General features: G+C 43.5%; 1 protein-coding gene across 1 annotated transcript in view; it reads left to right on the top strand.

Moving 5' to 3' along the window:
• Positions 1 to 18668: 18668 nt before the first annotated feature.
• The window catches only part of Zfp715 (zinc finger protein 715), a 40265-nt gene continuing 37955 nt past the window's right edge, over positions 18669 to 20978 (top strand). Inside the window, exon 1 of the mRNA XM_039100894.2 lies at positions 18669 to 18689. The gene's annotated coding sequence lies outside the window, so the exon portion shown is untranslated. The remainder of the gene's footprint in view (positions 18690 to 20978) is intronic.

Raw genomic sequence — 20978 nt, 5'->3', positions numbered from 1 at the left:
AACAGACCTGTTTGAATCTGATACTGTGTGGGTAGTCCAAATGATGGTTGTCTCACACTAGAGACCAAGCTTGCTAGTTCACAAGCTGATGTCTCAGCAGTCTGTCTGGTGCTGAATGTCTGGAGAACTCCTGGAGAACTACTGGCCCTCAGTCTCTGCTAGAAGCTTGAAGAAACTGGTTCTAAGGTCAGTGAAGGATGAAGCAGTAGTATAATGCTGTAGAGAGGGCTCCACATAGGAGATGGGTGAGCCCATGAGCTCACACCACTGCCTTGCACTGTGGGGTTCTCTGTGGATAGATAGGTTCTGAAGACTCTTCTGGTAAAGGGTGTGTTTGGTGAGGATACAGATGTTGTGTGCGATGGAGATATAAATGCTCCTCTTCTATTTTGTTCTTCAACCCCAAGTCCCAAACCAACTGGCCTTTTCTTTTCTTTTTCTTTTTTTTTCGGAGCTGGGGACTGAACCCAGGGCCTTGTGCTTGCTAGGCAAGCGCTCTACCACTGAACTAAATCCCCAACCCTCCAACTGGCGTTTTCAACATATCCTCGAGTCTGTTTTTTCTGCCTCTTGCATTATTTTTGAGGTGTATTATTCTTGCTTAAAGAAAGGAGGTGGAGGTGAGTCAATGCCATCTTCTCTGGACCGGAAGTCTGCCAATTACCCTGTAATGTCCTGACCAGTATACCCAAACTCCCTCTATAACAAACAGATCAATGGTCCTTCTCAATAGGCAGGGATAGAGTGTGGGCACTGGTGGTTTCAAAACAACAGCAGACCATTCTATTTGTCTTTTGAGCCATTACCATGAGTGCTGGCATGATCATGATTCCATCATAACTTAGAGTGCTACTGGAGAATTCGGGGCTCTTTCTGCTCGATCTGATTTTTATTATTTTAATATTTTTTCAAGAAGAAGCTATAGGTTTCTCCTGTGGTTGTCTATAACCTATACCCAGACATTTGGAAATATTGTTTTTTATTTAAGTGTCTGTATGTAGGTAGGCATACGTTTCTGTGTGCCATATGTGTATGGTACTTGTAGAGGCCAGTAAAGGACACCAGATTCCTCAGAACTGGAGTTATAGGCAAAATTGTAAATCTCTTGGTCTTGGTACTGGGAACTGATCTCAGGACCTGTTCAAGAGCAGCAAGTGTTCTTAATCTCTGAACCATCTTTCCCCAATGCTCAGCAATCCCAAGAGATTTCCTCCCCAGACTGGTGGTGTGAATATCGGTTTGATCCGGCTCACTTGAATCCCAGGTCATTCTCATCCTTGGCCAGCTGCACCTGTCTGCCTGTGAAACAGCCAGCCATTCTCCTCTTTCACTTTCCCATCGCTGTTTGGTTTTGGACCCCAGGACAAGGGACTGAGGTGGATATTTTACATATCAAAACAAACCTGGCATCCAGGTTCTCCTAGCATCCCTCAGTCCCTACCTGGCATACCCTGCCACCAACCACCAACTCTGAACTTTCTAGCTCAAGGGCTGGGCTGCCCCTTCTGGAGAGGTTCCTGCCTACATAATCGAGACATTTTGCGCTCTCTCTCTCTCTCTCTCTCTCTCTCTCTCTCTCTCTCTCCTCTTTCTGAGAGCGTGTGTATGCTCTTTCTCTCTTTTCTTTTCCTCCTTCCTGCTCCCCTCCCCATGGTGACTTCCCTGGCCTCAGTCCTTGAGGACAGCGAACTCTCAGTGAGAGCAGCTTCCCAATAAATCTGCATTTAATATAACATAATCTGGCTTGAATTGGTTCATTTCCCTGGCAGAGAAATAATTTATCAATCACCTGTGACCAAAGGACCCATCTCTGTGCCATCCTTGTCAGTAGCTTTGTTTAGTGGCTTCTGTTCCCAGTGCTCTTGCTTCTTCTGCCTCATCTTCCTGACTCTGAGTGGTGGAGGGTTTGGGCATTTTCCGAGACTCTTCTCTTATTTGTGGTTTTGCCCACTTTCAGATCTAAAGTTGGAGAATATCCAAACTCCATTCCATGTGGAACCATCCTTTAACTCCAGATTTGGTTATGAGCTCTTCACCTCCACTTCAATATGTCAGAAGCTCCTCATTCTTGGAGGAACCAGAGTGATGGTGATTCGCTTGCAGGGCTGACCAAGCCAGTCATTGACAACTAAAATTCTTCAAGTTACTCAGAGAGACCACACTAGTACCATCCATGACTTTTATGTTCATTTTACCATCTATAGATATTGATGGAGTCTTTGAAGTCTGCAACGTCTCTGACGTGGAGACTTGGCTCAGTGCTCTCAGGTGGGCTGCTGCTTGATCATCAAGATTTATTTAGCATCTGAGCTCCCACTCAGATCCATCAATGGGACCCTGGACTGTGCTGTTTTAGAGGCAAGACTTCACTCTGTAGCCCCACTTGGCCTAGAAGCTACAAGCCTCTTGCCTGACTTCCTGAGTATTAACTGCAAAGTGTATTCAGAACTGGCACAGACATGCTCTGGAGCACCTTACAGAGGAAGAAGAGGTAGAGGACAAGGATGCAGAGGGGCTGGATGCCAGTGTGATGGCTAATCTTGATTGGCATCTTGACACACCTATAGAAATGGTGCTTCTCTGAGTCGGGGAGTGGAAAGAGAGAGAGAGAGAGAGAGAGAGAGAGAGAGACAGAGACAGAGACAGAGACAGAGAGAGACAGAGAGAGAGAGAGACAGAGAGAGAGAGAGACAGAGAGAGAGACAGAGAGACAGAGCAACAACCTCAATTGAGAATTGCCTCCATCATATCGGACAGGGGGTATGGGTTGGGGGGAGGGTGTTATTTCCGGTTGCTAATTAATGGAGGAGGGTCCACTTCATTGTGAGCAGTGCCATCCTTAGGCAGGTTGAAGGCCTCTCTAACAGGTCCCAGCTTTGCCAACAGGGCACTGACAGTTTTTGCCCTTTTCCCTTCCCTCTCCTTTGCTAAGCACCACTAGATTACATCCAAGGTCCATTCCCTTATTTGGCCACAAACTCATTCCTGAGACAAAGGTCCTGCAATCAAAATTCATTATTTGGCTACACTGGCTAAATAACCTGTCCAATCAGGACTTACCAAGTTACCCTAGCCCAGGCTTCCTCCCTTTGTCCTTAAAAAAAAAAAAAAAAAAAAAAAAAAACCCACTCTTAGAAAAAAAAAAGAAAACAAAATAAACAACAACAACAAAATCTGCTTTTTGCTGATTGTCTTTGCCCAATCTAGAGGCACCTCCCCATCCCACCCCACGTTTTCCCTCTGGGGTATTAAGTCTCCTTTGTGTTGAGAAGTTGGTGTCTGGGTGTGTACTGTACAAACTCTTAGTCCCCACCCCCATCCCTTCTCTTATAAGGGTGGATCTAGACTGATGACAAAAGAAAGCTGAGTCACCCAGAGGAAGTAAGCAGTAAGAAGTAAACAGGAAGTAAGCTCCTGCCTTGACTTCCTCCAGGGAAGGTCAGTTGCCTGGGAGTTAAGTTGGAAGCTAAAATAAACTTCCTCAAGTTACTTTTGGTCAGTGTTTTGTCACAGCCACAGAAAAAGTAACTTACCAAGAGAAGCATGCTTGGGAATATACTCACCCTGTCTCATGTTCTGATCCAGGCTCCTGAGGATTGTGGAAACAGTGCTTCTCTGAGAGGGGATGGGAGGCAGAGGAGAGGGGGAGGGAAGACAGAGACAGAGACAGAAAGAGCACCATCCTCCAGACAATGAAGGATCCACTTCTGCATACATCTTTCCTTTTTTTTTTTTTTTTTTTTTTTTTTTTTCGGAGCTGGGGACCGAACCCAGGGCCTTGCGCTTGCTAGGCAAGCGCTCTACCACTGAGCTAAATCCCCAACCCCTGCATACATCTTTCCAATGCAAACATCCTATACAATCCTTCAGGGAGACACATCCTTCAGGGAGCTCTGACATGCTAGGCCTTCTATACTTCCACCTCACTGTCCAGGTTACAGGTGAATAGAGATGACCTGAACCCCTGAGCCAGCTTGAATCGTTCAGAGTGGCTGTTCTAATCAGCAGAGACTAACAACTATAGACTCTCATCTATTTCCTCCTCATAAACTCCACATTCAAGTCTCTAGTGCACTCTATCTCCACATATATGCAGACTGACGATAAGCCCTGGTCTCAACCTATGTGATTTTATGTAATCTTGTATACACATTTCCCCTGGGAATCTTGTCACTAACTGTTTTCTCATTGGTTATCGTTTCCTGATTGGAAAAACTTGCTGTGCCTTAAAAGAGTCAAGGGAGTACAAGACACAAATACAACTGGACTGATGAATGGGACAGCAGCATAGGTCAGCACAGGCCATTTCTTGAGGGATCATGGGGTCCTGGGACACCTATATCATTTACCCAAGATACTGGCCTGGTGGCAGGGTGAATGCAGTTTATTTCCTTTACTGTCCTGGCTTCTTTCTTCCCGAGAGACTTCACTCTTTTAGCCTGCTTTGTTCAGACTAAGGATCATTGCATTGTCTTTGCGGATGTGACTCTGGCAGATCAACCAGTGGCCCTGATGATGCGGTGATACCAAGAGCCTCTTCTGGACACCCAGGATACAGGCATATTTGTTAAGTGGTTGCTGCCTGGATTCTCACATACCCTGGCCACAGTCTCTGCTCCACGCAGAGACCCAGAGCTGAGGCTCACTTGAACAAGGTGAGGCAGATTAGAAGCAGGGCTATAACAGCAGCAACAGCTTCATGAGGAGGTGGTCTTGCTGTGTTAGTTTCTGAGAGGAACTTATTGGGGTTCTGCATATCATGATGTCAGCAAAGGAAGTTCTCTCGTCACTTCGAGTAAAAGTGAGGTATGCCAACACCCTGACCCCATCTCCAAGAAATCACACTCACAGAGGCACAGGTCCTGTGTTCTTATATGACTTCTACTCTGCCAGTATTCTAGGACTCAGTCATCATGGCTCTCCAACAGCACCGTCTAGTCCTCTCATACTCTGAAGAACTAGATGTTCTAGATTCACTCACAGGTAACACGGCCTTCTCCACAGTCACACCAGCTACAGAGAAAGTCACCAGACAGGTGAAGTTGGTGCCATAGTGCTGAGGTCTGGGAAGGAGGGTCAGCACTGAGAAGAGGGTGGTCTTAGGCCACTGTGGATGAGGACAACTGACATTTAGGAGAAAGTGGGGGTGGGGTGTCCACTTCCCACAGGCTCAGGACATGGAATAAGTAGGGTTACTGAGACAGACAATCTTGGGGGTCCTGAGATGTGAATGTCAGGCGTGTGCGAGCTATAGAGACGGAGACATAAGCTATAGTGCTGACCCCAAATGTACCACAGAGAAGAGTATAAAGGGACTTTCTCAGACCCATCAGCAGCATAAATAATGACACAGAGACTTTTAATATCATTTAAAGCTTACGCCTTTTTCTTGGGCAGTCACCCAGCTAGCTCATCTAACTTAACCAGACTTTCTTCTCCTGTGACAGTCTCTGCCTGGAAGTTCCATTCCCCTTCTTCCTGACAGAGCTACTGTCCCTCAGATTTCTATTACAACCACTTAGCATCAAAACAACCTCTGCTACCTCTCTAGAGTTCCTTTAGGAGGGGGAGGAAGGGTGAATATTTACAAAATAGAAAACCGCAGCTGATAGGCTATAGAGATGACAATACCAAATCCTGCCAGCACTAACCTCTCCAGCAGTACAGAATTAACAAATGAAAATACCGAGCCGAGCCGTGCCTTCAAACAAAGTAAAAAAGGCTATCCCAACAGAGGAGACTGTGCCTCAAGAAGGCAATGTTCCTTCAAGCAGCCCCAGTGTCATAGGATCCCCATGAGAGGAGAATCATAGACCCCATCTAGCCATTCCTGGAGGACCCCCAAGATTTTAAAGGTGACCTCACTGCTTACCAGTCACACTCACTTAGTCCTGGATTTCTCTGTAATTTTATCTCATAGAATAATTTCCATCTACCTGTGTCACTGCTCTTTATGCCTCTGATGAGCAGGGGGCAATTAGGTTTCTTAGACCTCACCAGCTGGTATCCCGGATCCTGAGCCAGGGACGCTGCAAAGAAATTAGAGGTATCTTGGTATATCCCATGAGCTCCTGTCCACACTACGAGAGGCAGCAACAGCAGCCTTAGCATAGCACAGTGGAAGGCGCTGAGGTCTTATGATTGAGCACAGAATGGGATTTAAGCTCTTGGAAGCAGGTTGTTGTGACTGATGGTGCCAGGCTTTGTGTCACAAGAATCTCCAGGAATAAGTTCAGAGAGCTGAGTGACCACAGAAGAGGGACTTCCCACCCATATGTCACCTGATCTGTGAAGGCTTTTGGAGAACAAATGTTCCATGGGGGGCTTCATGCAGGCCATACTAAGAGAGGAGAACCTAACCCTGAACCCTATCTGTGGCTTCCTCCCACTCCACTGTCACTATCTAATGTCCTAGGTAACTACCCACAGCTTCTAGATAGTCAGCCTGTGCAGGGGCAGGACTCAGGAGAAACTTACAAAGAAACTTGGGGTGGAGTGGGGAAGAGAAGCATTAAATGGTTCCCCTAGGATGAGGGGATATAAGCATGGATGAATTAATAAACAAGAAATGGAGAATGTGAATGAATGCAACATGCTCTCCCTGGGTAGTTCAGAAACTGAGAGACTCTTTAAGGCATGAGATGCTACTGGTGGAGAAATTCATGTAGGGGCTTATGAGAATCCCCAATAATTGAGTAAGATGGGTAGACAAGACCTTTGGCAATTTCATGAGATTGTGGCCCCAGTGGGGGTCTTCTTAATTTACTTGGTGCTTTTCTCTAGGTGGTCCTGCTATGAACCACTCAAAGCAGGTGCCAAGAGACTTGCATATGGGGCAACAGAAGAGAAGAATTGAGTTGCAGAAAGTTGGGGTTCAGGTGGCAGATAGTCTTGGCCAATGTCCCCTCCAAGTCTTTCCTCTCATTTGTCAAACAACATTAACCATAGTCCAAACTTTCAGTCTGAGGAGATTTCTGTGGGATCATAAAGAACAACACTTGCTGTGCACTTAGAGATACTGTCCCGATCTGCATACCAGCATGCCTCGGTGGCCACATGGGCCACCTTGCCCATTCTCAGTGGTCATACTGAGTTTTACCCACATCAAACACCTCCTTATGGCCCACATGTGCCAATGACTTCTTTGTTTGTGGTCTCATAGGAAAGAGATCAGGGCACAGAGACTACTAGTATAAACTAGGCCCCCTAAACCCACTGCCCTCCTTGGAGAAGGGGCAAAAACAAATATATACCCTCCTGGAGCATCATGGGATGCCTTGATTCACTTTCAAGTTCATGTGCTGAAAGTCCTAGCCTCTAGCACCTCAGAATGTGACTGTGTCTAGAGAGATGGTATATAAAAGATGTTCAGTTATAACAAGGACATTAGCGTTGTCCTAATCCAATATGAATGTGTTCTTATTGGAAGAGAAGCTTGGGACATAGAGCCAGAGTGAACAGTGTTTAGACTCAGGAGATGCCATCCACAGGTAGATGAGAGAGGCTACAAGAGGAATCTGCCCTGCACACACTCTTCTCTGAGACGTCCAGCCTTAGAGCTTAGAAAAACAAACCCATGATTTAAGTTGCTCAGTGTCTTGCTTTTGTCACCCGAGCCTGAGCAATCTGACACTTGGAGTCTTCCTGGGGATGCCATGTGTTCCTACAAGGAAGCCACTCACATAGCCTGCTCTGACCATGAGAGACTGGCTATAAAGGGCAAAATCCACAGTGTGAGTGGAGCTAAGAATTGAGTTGCAGAAAGTTGGAGTTCAGGTGGCAGATAGTCTTAGCCAATGTCTCCTCCAAATTAGAAGGTGTTAAGCCAGGAGTACCAGAGGGAAATATATGCTAGTGCCTGGCCATTGAGCTAGCCAAGACATATCGAATTTAGCTGGTGTGTGTGTGTGTGTGTGTGTGTGTGTGTGTGTGTGTGTGTATGTGTGTGTGTGTCTTGTGTCTTTCATTTGGGAATCCAGAGGGCTCTGGTGTGTGGCTAGAAGTGTGACCTGCTGGGAGCATAGAGTGGTTTAACCAATTCACCACTACAGATGGTGCCCAAAGTGGGGCAAGAACTCACTACTAAAAATTATTTAGAGATTCTCGGGTGGAACACACATACCATGGTGTTAGATAAAGATCTGGGGGTAGAATTGGTTTCTTAGCAGGCTACAGATTTTACTCAAGCCATGTGGGGATTTCTTCGCCCAGTTTAGAGCAATACAGAGAGCCTCAGCTCAGAGGTGCTGGGAGCCCCTGCTGTGCACAGGCTGGCTGCTGAGCGCAGAATCAGATGGTAGGCACTGCTTGCTTCCTACAAGCAGATAATAAAGGACAGAAATTTGATTTAATTGTTTTTAAGGAAAGAAGGGAGTATAATGGTAATTGTTTAAATGTTCTGAAATAATCATGGAGTAAAGAAATCCAGTCCTTTGATTTCAAATGTAGAAAATAAATACATGAAATGAGAGAATAGTTTGAATGAAAATAAAAATACTTTAGAGAAAATTTGGAAAGGTCTTGCAAAGGCAAATACTCAAGATCTTTGAACTGGTCTACATGAAATTTCTGAGATTGTTTGCCTGTTATGAGAAATCTAGAGGAGCCTAGAAATAGGCTTATACAGTAGGTAGAAGAGAATTTATTTAAAATCAAATACATAGATAAATAAATACTTTTAGGCTTTTGATCTTAAATTGTAGGTCATAAGCAGGGGTTAGGGGACCTAAACCTATCTCAGAGAGTATAAACTTAGGCCTTGGTATCACTATCAAAAAAAATTAATTGTGTGAGGACAGAAAAGAGATGTTGAAAAACACTATCTCAACAGATTCGAATATTTATTTAGATTATCTTAATTACTTTGAGTTGTTTTAATTATCAAAATGTGTATGGTTATGAGTTTGGTGGTTATACTAAAATTCCTCTGGGAGAGGGGACAAGCTGTTAAATTACTTCTATCTATACTTTTAATGGTTTCCAGTTACTGGACCAAAGACATGATATTTTGGGACAGAGGCTTTATATTTGTGTTGAAGGAAAGGAGAAAAGGCTTTGAACCCCTTCCAGAGTGATATGGTTTAGATGTGATAGGGTAAGACCCCCCCATCCCTGAAATCTTGGCTATAGACAGAAAAGAAAATATCAAGAAGACCAAACAGGGCAGGTAACTTGATCTGCTGATTCCTTGACATGGGAACAGCCCAGTAACTGGCTTAGACATGAAAAGGTCTCTAGCCAAAACCAGATAAATTTAAACTAAACCTTATTAGTGATAGAAACCTTAAGATTCATCATGCCATCCTTCAAATGGCATAGAGATTTATTACAAGTGCTTATTGATCAAAGTAATTCATAAAAAAGACAATTGCTGGGGCTGGAGAGATGGCTCAGTGGTTAAGAGCACTGACTGCTCTTCCAGAGGTCCTGAGTTCAATTCCCAGCAACCACATGGTGGCTCACAACCATCTGTAATGGGGATCGGATGCCCTCTTCTGGTGTGTCTGAAGACAGCTACAGTGTACTTACACATAATAAATAAATAAATAAATAAATAAATAAATAAATCTTTAAAAAAAAAGACAATTGCCTTACCTTCTCAAACAAGAAACAAAATTTATCCTTAACTGATCTGTGTACCTTATGAATATGTTAATAGAATTAAAGTTTTGGTTGTGAGATTCATATGTTACAGAAGTTACAACTTGGGCAAGATTCATCCCTGGGACACCGAACTGACCTGCTGTTCCAGCCCCTGGCTTTCTGATGCTGTCCAGAGACTTGCTTTCAAAACAGCTTCAGGAATTGCTGCTGATTCCAGATGATCTGGCTTCATCTAACTTTTCAGATGGTTCCAGTCAAAACTTCAGTCAAGACCTGAGCTTTCTAAGCATACAGAGACTAGATAACAAATGCTAAAGCTAGTTTTCTTAAGCCTAACAAATTTTTCTAATTTTCCTACTCCTTCCCAGACCTTTATAGAATTTCCTGTCACCCTATTTAGCAGGAAGAAGCCATGGAAAGTCATCATCCTGATCCCTTGGGTTTGGGTGTCTGGTTATGGTTATTTTATAAATTATAGATAGGTTGCCATTTTAAGGGATAATTTAGAATGGTCATAATTTTGAACAGGAAGGAAAAAGTTGAGATAGATTACAAATTTTATTCTTGAACAAAGCATTGTGTAGCCATAATCTTACATTGATAGAAATATTTATAATTGATGAAAAATTGAAGTTATAATTTCTTACATTGGTACAGAATTTATTTATTGGTATAAAATTAGGTTTTCATTGGTGTAAATCTGTATATTGATACAAAATTTGAGGTTAATATTGTTACTCTTAGATAGGCATTGTGCCTATACAACTCATTTAAGATTACAAGGCTTTGACCTAGTCCTTCTAATAGCTGTTATTACAAACTATTTAGGATGATTAAGTAACACAAATTAAGGCCAGATAATAAGCTCATGGTTATGTTAAGTTCTGATTTAATTATAATAAAACATTTTCAATTTACTCAAATAGAAATGGTTGAGAGCAGTTAAGGTTTGACAGCTCAGATATACTTTACATAGATGATAGTCTTCAAAAACATCAGAAATCCACATTCATTTAATGTTGTTTTATTATTAAGGGTCAGTGAAAATAAGACATATATGCTCCTGACAGCTTGCCCATTCCCCTTCAAAGAAGAATTTGAGCATCAAAACCTCCATAGAGAGTTGCTCCGGTTATGGCAAAGTAGCCACTAAACGAAATTTGCCCTATTCAAATACAGACGAAAAGTATTGTCCAAGAAAGAACACACAGGAGTCGGCGGGAGGGGGGAAAAGAACACAGATTAGTTTAGCCAAGACAAAACAAACTAGTTCCTGCTTCATTTCAAAGCCTACCAGACGACTCTGAGCCAGAAGCCTGAGTACAGATGCCCCAACGTTATAAGAAATCAGGGGCTGTCCAGGTAGTCAGCTGTCTCTACAATTTAAGTTTTGGAAGCTACGTGTTTCACTTTCTGTATATTCAGTTCATATTTAATTTGTTCTTGGACTTTTGATGGGGTTGAAGACTAGTTATAGCCTCACAATCAAACTCAAGTTGTTTAACATTGAGAGAGATTATATAGGTTTGAAAGGATGGTTTTCGGGGTTGGGGATTTAGCTCAGTGGTAGAGCGCTTGCCTAGCAAGCACAAGGCCCTGGGTTCAGTCCCCAGCTCCGAAAAAAAGAAAAAAGAAAAAGAAAGAAAGAAAGGATGTTTCCAGATAGTAATACAAGCTAAAATCAAAACATAATTCAGATATAGAATTATAAGTTCTTTAAGTTAGGATAGATGGTAGAGTGTTTTATCTTACTGACAATTATGATAGACTGGATGTTAGTTATTTTATAATTTACATAATTATTATGCTTATGCTCAATTTATGTCTAAGAAATGATCTCTCTCTCTCTCTCTCTCTCTCTCTCTCTCTCTCTCTCTCTCTCTCTCTGGACAGAAAAGATGAGATGTTGGGGATTGGTTCTAATGCTTTGTCTTAATTCAGCCACCCAAATCAGGAATCTACATGTCCTATAATTGAAGGTACCCAATTGGTTTTTGATTGATCAATAAAGAGCCAATGGTCAATGACTGGACAGTATGAATAAGGTGGGACTTCTAGGTTCCCCGGGGAAGAACAAGGAAGGAGCAAGAAAGCTCCATCAGGAGAAGGGGTAGGATGGACCAAAAGGGAAGAAATAGGAGGGAGTAATGTCCAAAATGTAGATACAAGAAGGACCGAAAGGACTGTCAGACATTTCTTGGGCAGCAAAGATAAGAGGTCACCCAGGGTAACAAAGATAAAATATAGATTTTAAAAGATATTAACCCAGGAATAATGGAGGTGGATTTGTTAGCTATGGGGAGGATTAGAAATGCCCAGCCATTGAGCTAGTCAAGGCATATCAAAATTAGCTTTTATGTGTGTCTTTCATTCACAAATCCAGAGGGCTCTGATGGGTCACTGGAAGAGCAACCCTCTGGGAACCAAAGTGGTTTAACTAATTCACTGATACAGAGTGGCACTATTTGGAGGTGTGGCCTTGTTGGAGGAAGGGTGTCACTGTGGGCGTGGACTTTAAGACCCTCATTCTAGCCGCCTGGAAGCCAGTTTTTTCCTAGTGTTCTTCCGATGAAGACAAAGAACTCTCAGCCTCTCCTGCACCATGCCTGCCTGGATGCTGCCATGCTCCCACTTAGTTGATAATGGACTGAACTTCTGAACCTCTAAGCCAGCCCCAATTAAATGTTGTCTTTATAAGAGTTGCCTTGGTCATGGTGTCTGTTCATATCAGTAAAGCCTTACTAAGACAGTCTCATTTTGAACTCATCACTCTATGCTGTTTGTGACTACTTGATCTTGTTGGCCCCTGCCTGAAACCAGTATCCTGAGATATAGCCAGTACTAGGGTATAAGTAGGAAAAGAAGAATGTGTAGGGCATGAGAATATATAGTCTGTCCTGCTCTGTACCAATTTCTGCACTTTCTAGCATCTCTCCATGATTGCTTTTTTCACATCCTGTATCAAAAGGAGGGTCTTCTTCAAGTGCCCTGCCATCTGCTCACACCTGGGCAGCAGCATTGAAAAAGGTTCCTGGGCCCCTATGAGTGAGCAGAGACAGAAGATCACATGAAGAGAAATTCCTGAGGGACCTACTGAAGTTGGGAAGAAACCAGAAACTCCAGTTTACAAGAGGGGAAGCACAGACCGTAGGTATTTAAAGTTCTGCCCTCTGCACTGACCTGGTAGAGACCAGACAGATGTTAGAGAACTGTGGAGAGTCAGATAGAAAACATTTCCTTCCCCATCTTACAAACTTCCCTCCAGCACCAGTGTTGGATCTGAACTAAAATTAGAGTCTAGGATCTTCCTACTCAATTATTTTGCTATCCAATTTAATGTGTTAAAGCAAATCTTCAAACATTATTGTCAAGTGCTTTGATATTTAAACAATTCTGACCCTGGTTTTTGTTTTTTGGGTTTTGTTGTTGTTTTTTTGTTGTTTGTTTGTTTGTTTGTTTTGAGTCAAGGTCTTGCCGTATAACCCAAACTGGCTTTCTACTTGTAGCATCCTGCCTCGACCAGGTCCCTCACAGACTGTTGGGTTTGGGTGAGTGTCAGGGGATAGGGGATGTTCTAAAGGGAACTAAATCTAGCAAGGGGAGGCTCCTTGGTAGACTACATGTAGCATGCATTCATTTACTCATCCAGAAAACACACAGTGAGCTCTAGGCTTTGCAGAGCTAGACACAAGAAGAAACACTTGTGCTATGGTACCCACCTGGTGCTGTCCCCATGCCTCACAGCTCTCTCTCTCTCTCTCTCTCTCTCTCTCTCTCTCTCTCTCTCTCTCTCTCTCATACACACACACACACACACACACACACACACACACAGAGAGAGAGAGAGAGAGAGAGAGAGAGAGAGAGAGAGAGAGAGAGAGAGAACTGTCTTCAGAGCTATTAGTGCACTGTTGGGGATTTTTTTTTCTCCCATAGTTATTCATTAATGATGCCCTGGGTGTGGAGTAAATGGAAGCCATATGCAGATTCTCACCATATAACTAAATGCTTCCTTCCTCCTTGCAAATCTATCTATCTGCCAGTTGGATAAGCATCAGAAGGAATCATATTGTCAGCATGAGTGGACTGTACAGTAAAGTTAAGTATTTGGCTCAGTTTACATGGTTCTTCATTCTTTATAGCATTTGGAGTTAATAGGACTTGAGATTTTTTTCATTTTTATCATTTTAGCTATTCTAATTGGTATGTGCTGGTGTCTTATTCCCATTTTACCCTGTAACTTCCAATGATAGTAAGCCTGCTTTAATATGACTATTACCTCCTTTTTCTCCTTTGTAGTGGGGAGGTGGTTCATAGTGGCCATGGGAAATATGCGTTATACTGTTTCAACCGCCGTGCTGCACAGGTGAGTGGCTTTAAGGGTGCTCATTGTGTTGTACAATCATTACCACTGCCTGACTCCAGATCCTCTTCTGTGTCCTCACAGTAGAGCTCTGTGGACTGGAGAGGATGCCTGATACCATGGGACCCCAGTGCTACCATCCAAGGACCAATGCAGAACCCGTCCACCAGGAATAGTACCTGATACCAAGCAATCTTTGCACGAATAAAGATGAGTTAGTTCCAAGTGGAAAACTATTGGTAGGATTTGAGATGGCTCATGTTTCATAGCCTTAGCGTTGTAGTCCCTTCCCTCTGCCTCCCTCTACTCTAAACCTCCACTTCCTTGGGGGTCCCACTCTAGGCAGCTGCTGCCTCTGAGATGGGACTGGCTCTGAGCGTTGAAAGGTCATGTGTTTGTAAACTGAGAGTCGTGAGTCTTACAATGAAAGTTTTGAAAGGCTGGCCTTCTCTAGGGCAACCAAGTTAAGGCTAGCCGAAGAGCTGATGATATTCTTTTACCCTGTATTTGTCTTGCTGAAGGCCAACCAATGCCTATACGTTCTACTTAACGTCTTCAGACTCGTTAAATATATACATATTTTTCCTTCATATGTGTTCCTATGCTGTTAATTTCATAAGTAGACTTGTTTTTATTTATTTTTGCTTGTCTGTTTGTTTGCTCTCAGGTTGGGATAGAGTCTAGATTTCTATGAGTTGTTTTCTCAGATTATCATTTAACACAGGCCTCCCTCTTTTGCTTCTGGCATGTGGGAATAATTTTTCTGAGAAATGCTGTTTGTAACTCACCTTCGCAAACCACACCCAACACGTAACCTAGTTAATAATGTACTTTGAAGTCTCTTGGAGCTTGTATACTTTCTGCTTACACACTCTGGACTCAGCTGCTTAGAATTAACTGACGTTTACTGAAAACAGTGCAACCGATCTCATTACAATTTGGACATCCATAGCTACTAACTCCTACACGCTCAGCTAAACACACGACTTCATGTGTCCCCCCACTTCTCTTTGGTGACCCATTCATGCCCCTCACTCAGAGCAGTGTATCTGTGCATAAGATGTGGTCACTAGACCTGAAACCATTTGCCAGAAGCAGAGAGACACTGAGCCTTAGATTGACAATATCTGGTTGTCACTTTATGTGCTTTTCTGAGTGAATAGGATTAGAAAACAATTTCTTCCTTGATGAGACTCAAGACAAAAGTTACCCATTCCTTTTGGATACCATATTTGCTGTGCCATTGGATTCAATCAATAGCGAGGATGCCTATGCTTCCTAGATCAGATCTCTTCATAACAAATCAGGCTCACAGCTAGGCATAGTGGCTCACGCCTTCAGTCCCAGCACTCAGGAGGCAGAGGCAGGCAGATCTCTGAAATCAAGGCCAGCCTGGTCTGCAGAGCAGTTCCCAGAGAACCAAAGCTACACAGAGAAATTCTGTCTCAAACAAAAACAAAAACAAACAAAAATACCCCCCAAAACCAGAACTAACAAAACAAAAACCAAACCAACCTCTTCTTTCCCCAAATAAGGCTTACTCTTGGTAAGTCCTTTTTTTTTTGTTTGTTTGTTTTATTTTGTTTTTATTTTTCAGACAGGGTTTTTCTATAACTCTGGCTGTCTTAGAACTAGCTCTGTAGACCAGCCTGGCCTCAAACTCACAGAGATCTCTGCCTCTGCCTCTGCCTCTGCCTCTGCCTCTGCCTCTGCCTCTGCCTCTGCCTCTGCCTCTGCCTCTGCCTCTGCCTCTGCCTCGAGTGCTGAGATCAAAGGCGTACATCACCACTGCCCAGCAAACTGAATCCTCTATATTGCTGACCTTACAGTTATTTGAAAAAAAATTAAGAAAGTGCCACACTTTGCACTAATTGTTTGTCTTAGAGGTGAGTTCTTTTTGTTTTTTTTTCTTTTTGAAAGATTGACATTTAATTGTGTATCTCCCTTTTTCTCTCTGTGAACATCTATGTGTGTATATGTATATAATATGTGTATGCATGTTTATATGTATCTATGTGTATGTTATATATGTCATGTTATGCACATGTAAGACAGAGGACAACTTGATAACTTACAGGAGTTGGTTTCCCCTTTTACCAACAAAATTCCAGAAATAGAATTCAGAATGTCAAGCTTCTCAATGAGTTGTTATACCTGTGTGCCATCTTGACAGCCACTCTTTAAAAACAAATAAACAAACAAAGACTTGTTTTATTAATTCTTCGAGAATTTCATAGACTGCCTTTTTTTTTTATCACATTCACTCCCAACACCTCCCACTAATTCTTCCCAGATCTCTACCCCTCCAACTTAGTATCGTCTTTTTATTTCTTTGACATGACCTGCCAGGAGCTGCACTCTTAAAGAAAACTGACTCTGAAGTCCAACCTTGCATTAATATCCTTTAACATTTCTGGTGGTATTATTGATTGACAGATTTAATGAATAATCTGACTTTTAACAGAAAGAGCTAACGTCGAGAGAAAGGTCATTTCATACTTCACGTTTTCTAATAACCGTTACCCACTTTTCCCTCTTTGGTAATTCGTGAGGGGGTGGGTGATGGTAAAGAGTAGAGAAAAGATGCTTTTTCAGAATGAGCAATGTCAGGTTCTCTTAGGCCAGATATGCAGATGTATAGAGTCCTCTGCTAATGTAGGAAAGCCTCCACACTTCTACTCTGGGATTTTAGATGGTGGTTTTAGAAAATATCAAGATCTTATGGGTCGGGCATGACAGATTTTCAGAACTCTCAATAATTGTTGGCAGACAGGCAAACCAACTTCCAACATGTTAATAGGCATGCACAGATGTAATCCAGTCAGTTCTGGAAATCAAACCCGAAGTTGTCCAGAAGGGACATTTCCAATATATTCTCTCTGTTCTTTGTTCTTATTGGGGGTGGAAGACTGAAGGAGTTTGGACTATTAACATCAAAGACTCTGAGAGTTCTCTGAGGTGCAGTGTGAGGCAAATGGCTGCAGGGTAGAGAGGCCACTGCACTGCTCAGCACTGATTACTGATGAGTGAGTGATGCCTGAGGTGGCTGCCCTGGAATGCACAGGTGAGGTGGGGATCCTGTTTCATTTTGTTTTTCTTTCTGTTCTTGTGGGTCTTCCGAGTCTGTGTTTGTCACTTTCCAGTGTGCTTTCTTGTGGGATTTCACACCGTCGTCTGTGAAGGTTGTCATGTGAGAACTTTCGAAGCAGAATTCAGTGAGTGGCCTTTGTAGGAGCAGTCCCAGTGGGAACCGGGAGCTTCTTTGCAGTTGCTTGAGATCCACTCAGGGCTGAAGGAAATGAAAAAGCTGTGCTGTCCGAAGTATTTCGGCAAGCTAGCACCGGATCCCTCCGATGACAGTGCCCATCCCCCTTCTTTCCTCCTCACCATCTTCCCCTCCCTCTCCCTTTCCCTCACCATCTCCCCCACTCTCCCTCCCCTCCCCCTCTCCTTCCCTTTCCCTCTCCCTCTCCCTCTCCCTTGTTGTTCCTTCTCCCTCTCTGTTTCCCCCACTCCCTCTCCCCTCCTCCCTCTCCCCTCCTCCCTCTCCCCTCCTCCCTCTCCCCTCCTCCCTCTCCCCTCCTCCCTCTCCCCTCCTCCCTCTCCCCTCCTTCCTCTCCCCTCCTCCCTCTCCCCTCCTCCCTCTCCCCTCCTCCCTCCCATTTTCAGTGGTGCTCCTTTCTGGGTTTTAATTGGAAACGGCTCCTTCACCTGAAGTTCCCACTGTGTTTAGCTCTTCATACATTGCTTTGTTTCTGTCTCATGCTCTCAACAGGTTTTATGTCTGTAGAAGGATGCATAACTGAACTTAAGAGAAACAAGCTGGGTTTTCATAACATCAGCTGGTCGGTGACTTACTCCCAGTGGCCAGAGGTCCGCCTCACAGGCTTATGTGTGAGACTAACCCAGAGCAGCACAGTTTCCAGGGAGAAACAAAGCCTGGGTATACATTTTGATTCCATGGTCCTGGAGGAACTTGACGTTCTGCCCAGAGGCTTCTTTACAAATTTTAAAGGGGGATTTTACCTTATTTAACTCTTCTGATAGAAAACACAGTGTTAGAACACAGGCCTGCACCTTCAGGTCAGAGTACCACAAGTACCAGACCGTCCCCCATCCTACACACACACCCTGTTCTTGGGGACAGTTGGGTTAGTGCTGGCTCCTGCCAAGGACCCTGTGGCTACAGTAGGGATCGGTGACTAGCATTTAAACAAACAATGCTGCTTCCTTATTGGGGCCTGGAAGAGATTATTTGAGGTTCTTTTTGTGAATCGAAGCTCCCTGGAAAGTGTGCTTTGCCTAATGTCAAAGATTTTCAAAGCTGACAAGGAAGAGCTCCCTGACTGTGGAGAACTGGAATGTTCTGGAATGTTCTACATCTAGAGGCAAAATGATTCTAGGCTATAATCAGTCCGTGTTAGGAATCTTGGATCGCCCACTTCCGTAGCTGTCACTACATCTTTTTAACTATCAGGTAAAACTTAACCATATTGATGGGCCAATAGCTTCTACCAATGCAAAGCAAAAAAAGCCCTCAGACTACCTCCCTATGTCCCTATTAGACTATCTAGACAATGCCCTGATTTCACTTCTTGTTTCTTGACTGTAAAAGTTCGTGTGTCCATTTCCACATCTGACTTGTTACTCGGGCCAGCTGCGCTGCGAAAGGCCAGTGGCACACATATTCGACTCGGAATAACTACCTTTTATCTCCAGTAAGGTGAGAACTGAGTCTTGTATTTACATCCCTGGAAAGCATTTGTTGACCTTTAAGGTAGCAATAAACTTCAGCAGTCTGGGGAATGGGGATGCAGAAGAGGTGATTTACAGCCAGGAAGTCTTTTGGTCGACTCTTGGAGGTTACTAAAAATCCTTGGTGAAAATGGCCCCATTCAGGTGCATTGTGACAGCTCACTATGGGCAGTTAGGAAGTGTTCAGGGAGTGGAGGGTGGGTGTGAGGATGTAGGTTTCTTGAGTAAGTTAACTGAGTTAACTATTTGTTAAGAAAATAGGCTGCCTGGTATGCTGTGAATGGGCAAAGAAGTGTCTAGAGACCCGGAATAGGAGTGAGAAGTAACAGGAAACAGAAGAATTATCACTGTACTTTACCAGGGGTGGGAGCAGGGGAGGGTTGCTTCGTTTCAAGCCAGAATCTGTTAGTGTTATGTTGGACAACTGAAGAAAGAGGTCACTCTAGAATGTAATCAGGCTCGGAGGCAGCAGGAAGTCCAGCCTCAGTGAGCTGAACCTCAGCGGTAGTCCAAGAAGAATATTTATTGAGAGTTACACAAAAGTTGCTTTTTTGGGTTTAAAAGCCAGTTTCTCATACCAAAGCCCCTAATCTACATGTTTCATGAGGGGGAACATCACATCACCCAAAAGTTAGTCCTTACTGTGCACTCTCTGCCATACCCAATAATGTAAGACATTTCAGATCTGCCGGGACTGTCTTGTGACCCAAGTCATGCAAAGACTGAAAATCTCCTTCAACAAAAGGACTCTACGGATAGCAGAACACAGTCTTTGGGATGTCTACCCTAGGTATAATGGAAACAACGATTTCATTCTAGTGTTTACCCTAGATATAATGATTCTACTAGATTTCCACTTCAATAAACAGAGCCGTTTCTGGTTCTATAGCTCAGGCCGCCCTCTTCACCTAGATGAGTCTGAGCTGACCTTTCTGCCTCCACCTTCCGAGTAGCAGAATTATAGGTGCGTGCCACCTCGCCCTCTCGTTTCTGCCTTGTTAACACAAAGGACCATGTGAGATGGTGGGGATGGTGTTTCCTTACAGTGGAGCAGCCTTCCGGCTGATCCTCCTTTCTTCCCTGTTTTGACTTTAAGGGCAAACTGTGGAATGCACTCGGCCCACTTGTCTCATGTCAGAACAAAACAAAACAAACAAAAAACAAACCAACAGCAAAATCCCAGGTATTCTTTTAAAGATTTATTCATTTTATGTATAAGTGCTTTACCTGTATGTATGTATGTATGTATGTATGTATGTATGTATGTATGTATGCATGTACATATGTATGTGCACCACACATGTGCCTGCTGCCTGTAGAGGTAAAAAAAAAAAAGGCATCAGGTCCACTGGAACTGGAATTCTGGAGAGTTGTGAGCTAGCATGCGAATGCTAGGTGTCAGAACACAGCTCAAGAATGAAGTCGTGTGAGTGAAACTCTGAGTGCTTATGAGAAAACTCCAAGAAAATAATACAAGAGTCTTGTGAACTAATTTTCTTCAGAAACATGGAGTTCTTCCTGGAGTGCTCTTTTGTGCCCCTCCCAGATGAGGCAGATAGGAGTGCGTTTTTCCTCAGATTATTCATTACAATTGCTATTGTTATTGGTATATCCGTGCCTTCATGGAAAAACATGTTTTTGCCATGTGTGGTGCATCCTTTAAGAGAGCTTCTTGCTCTGAGGAAGTTGGATATTGCTTGAAACCTTAGTCTGCCTCGACTTTAGGCCCTACTCTCCCAGGTTCACTGGGAACCAAACCCAGGTCCTCTGCAAGAGATACAAGTGCTCTTAACTGCTGAGAGTGCCCTCTCTCTCTCTCTCTCTCTCTCTCTCTCTCTCTCTCTCTCTCTCCAGCCCTCAAACAGGAATTCTGATGCTTATGATATGTAGACAAAATATGTGAAACATAAAATAGTTGACCTCATGCCAAGTTTTATTCTTAGTCCCCAGGTTCCAGCCCGGTGCTGAAGGCCTGATGGGCCTCATTTTGCCTTCACTTCCCCACATCTGAAGACTATACCTTTGTCCCCACTTTGAAAAGTACAACTAAGTTACCAGCTTCCTGCTCTCCCATTTAAAGTCTGAGAGAGCAGTTTGAATGAATAGCTCCTTATTTTTAGTTCAAACTTAAAGTCCCCCCCTACTCCAGCTTCCCCATTGAACTTCCCCAAACTTCATCCACTCTGCGATATTTAAATATGCGCTTTACCTCAGGCCTTGGAAATCCCTGTCAAATGTGAGAAGAATAGCCCTGTGG

This window comes from Rattus norvegicus, chromosome 1 (assembly GCF_036323735.1).
Source record: "Rattus norvegicus strain BN/NHsdMcwi chromosome 1, GRCr8, whole genome shotgun sequence".
NCBI lineage: Eukaryota > Metazoa > Chordata > Mammalia > Rodentia > Muridae > Rattus > Rattus norvegicus.
This window is presented reverse-complemented; position numbering and strand designations above follow the sequence as displayed.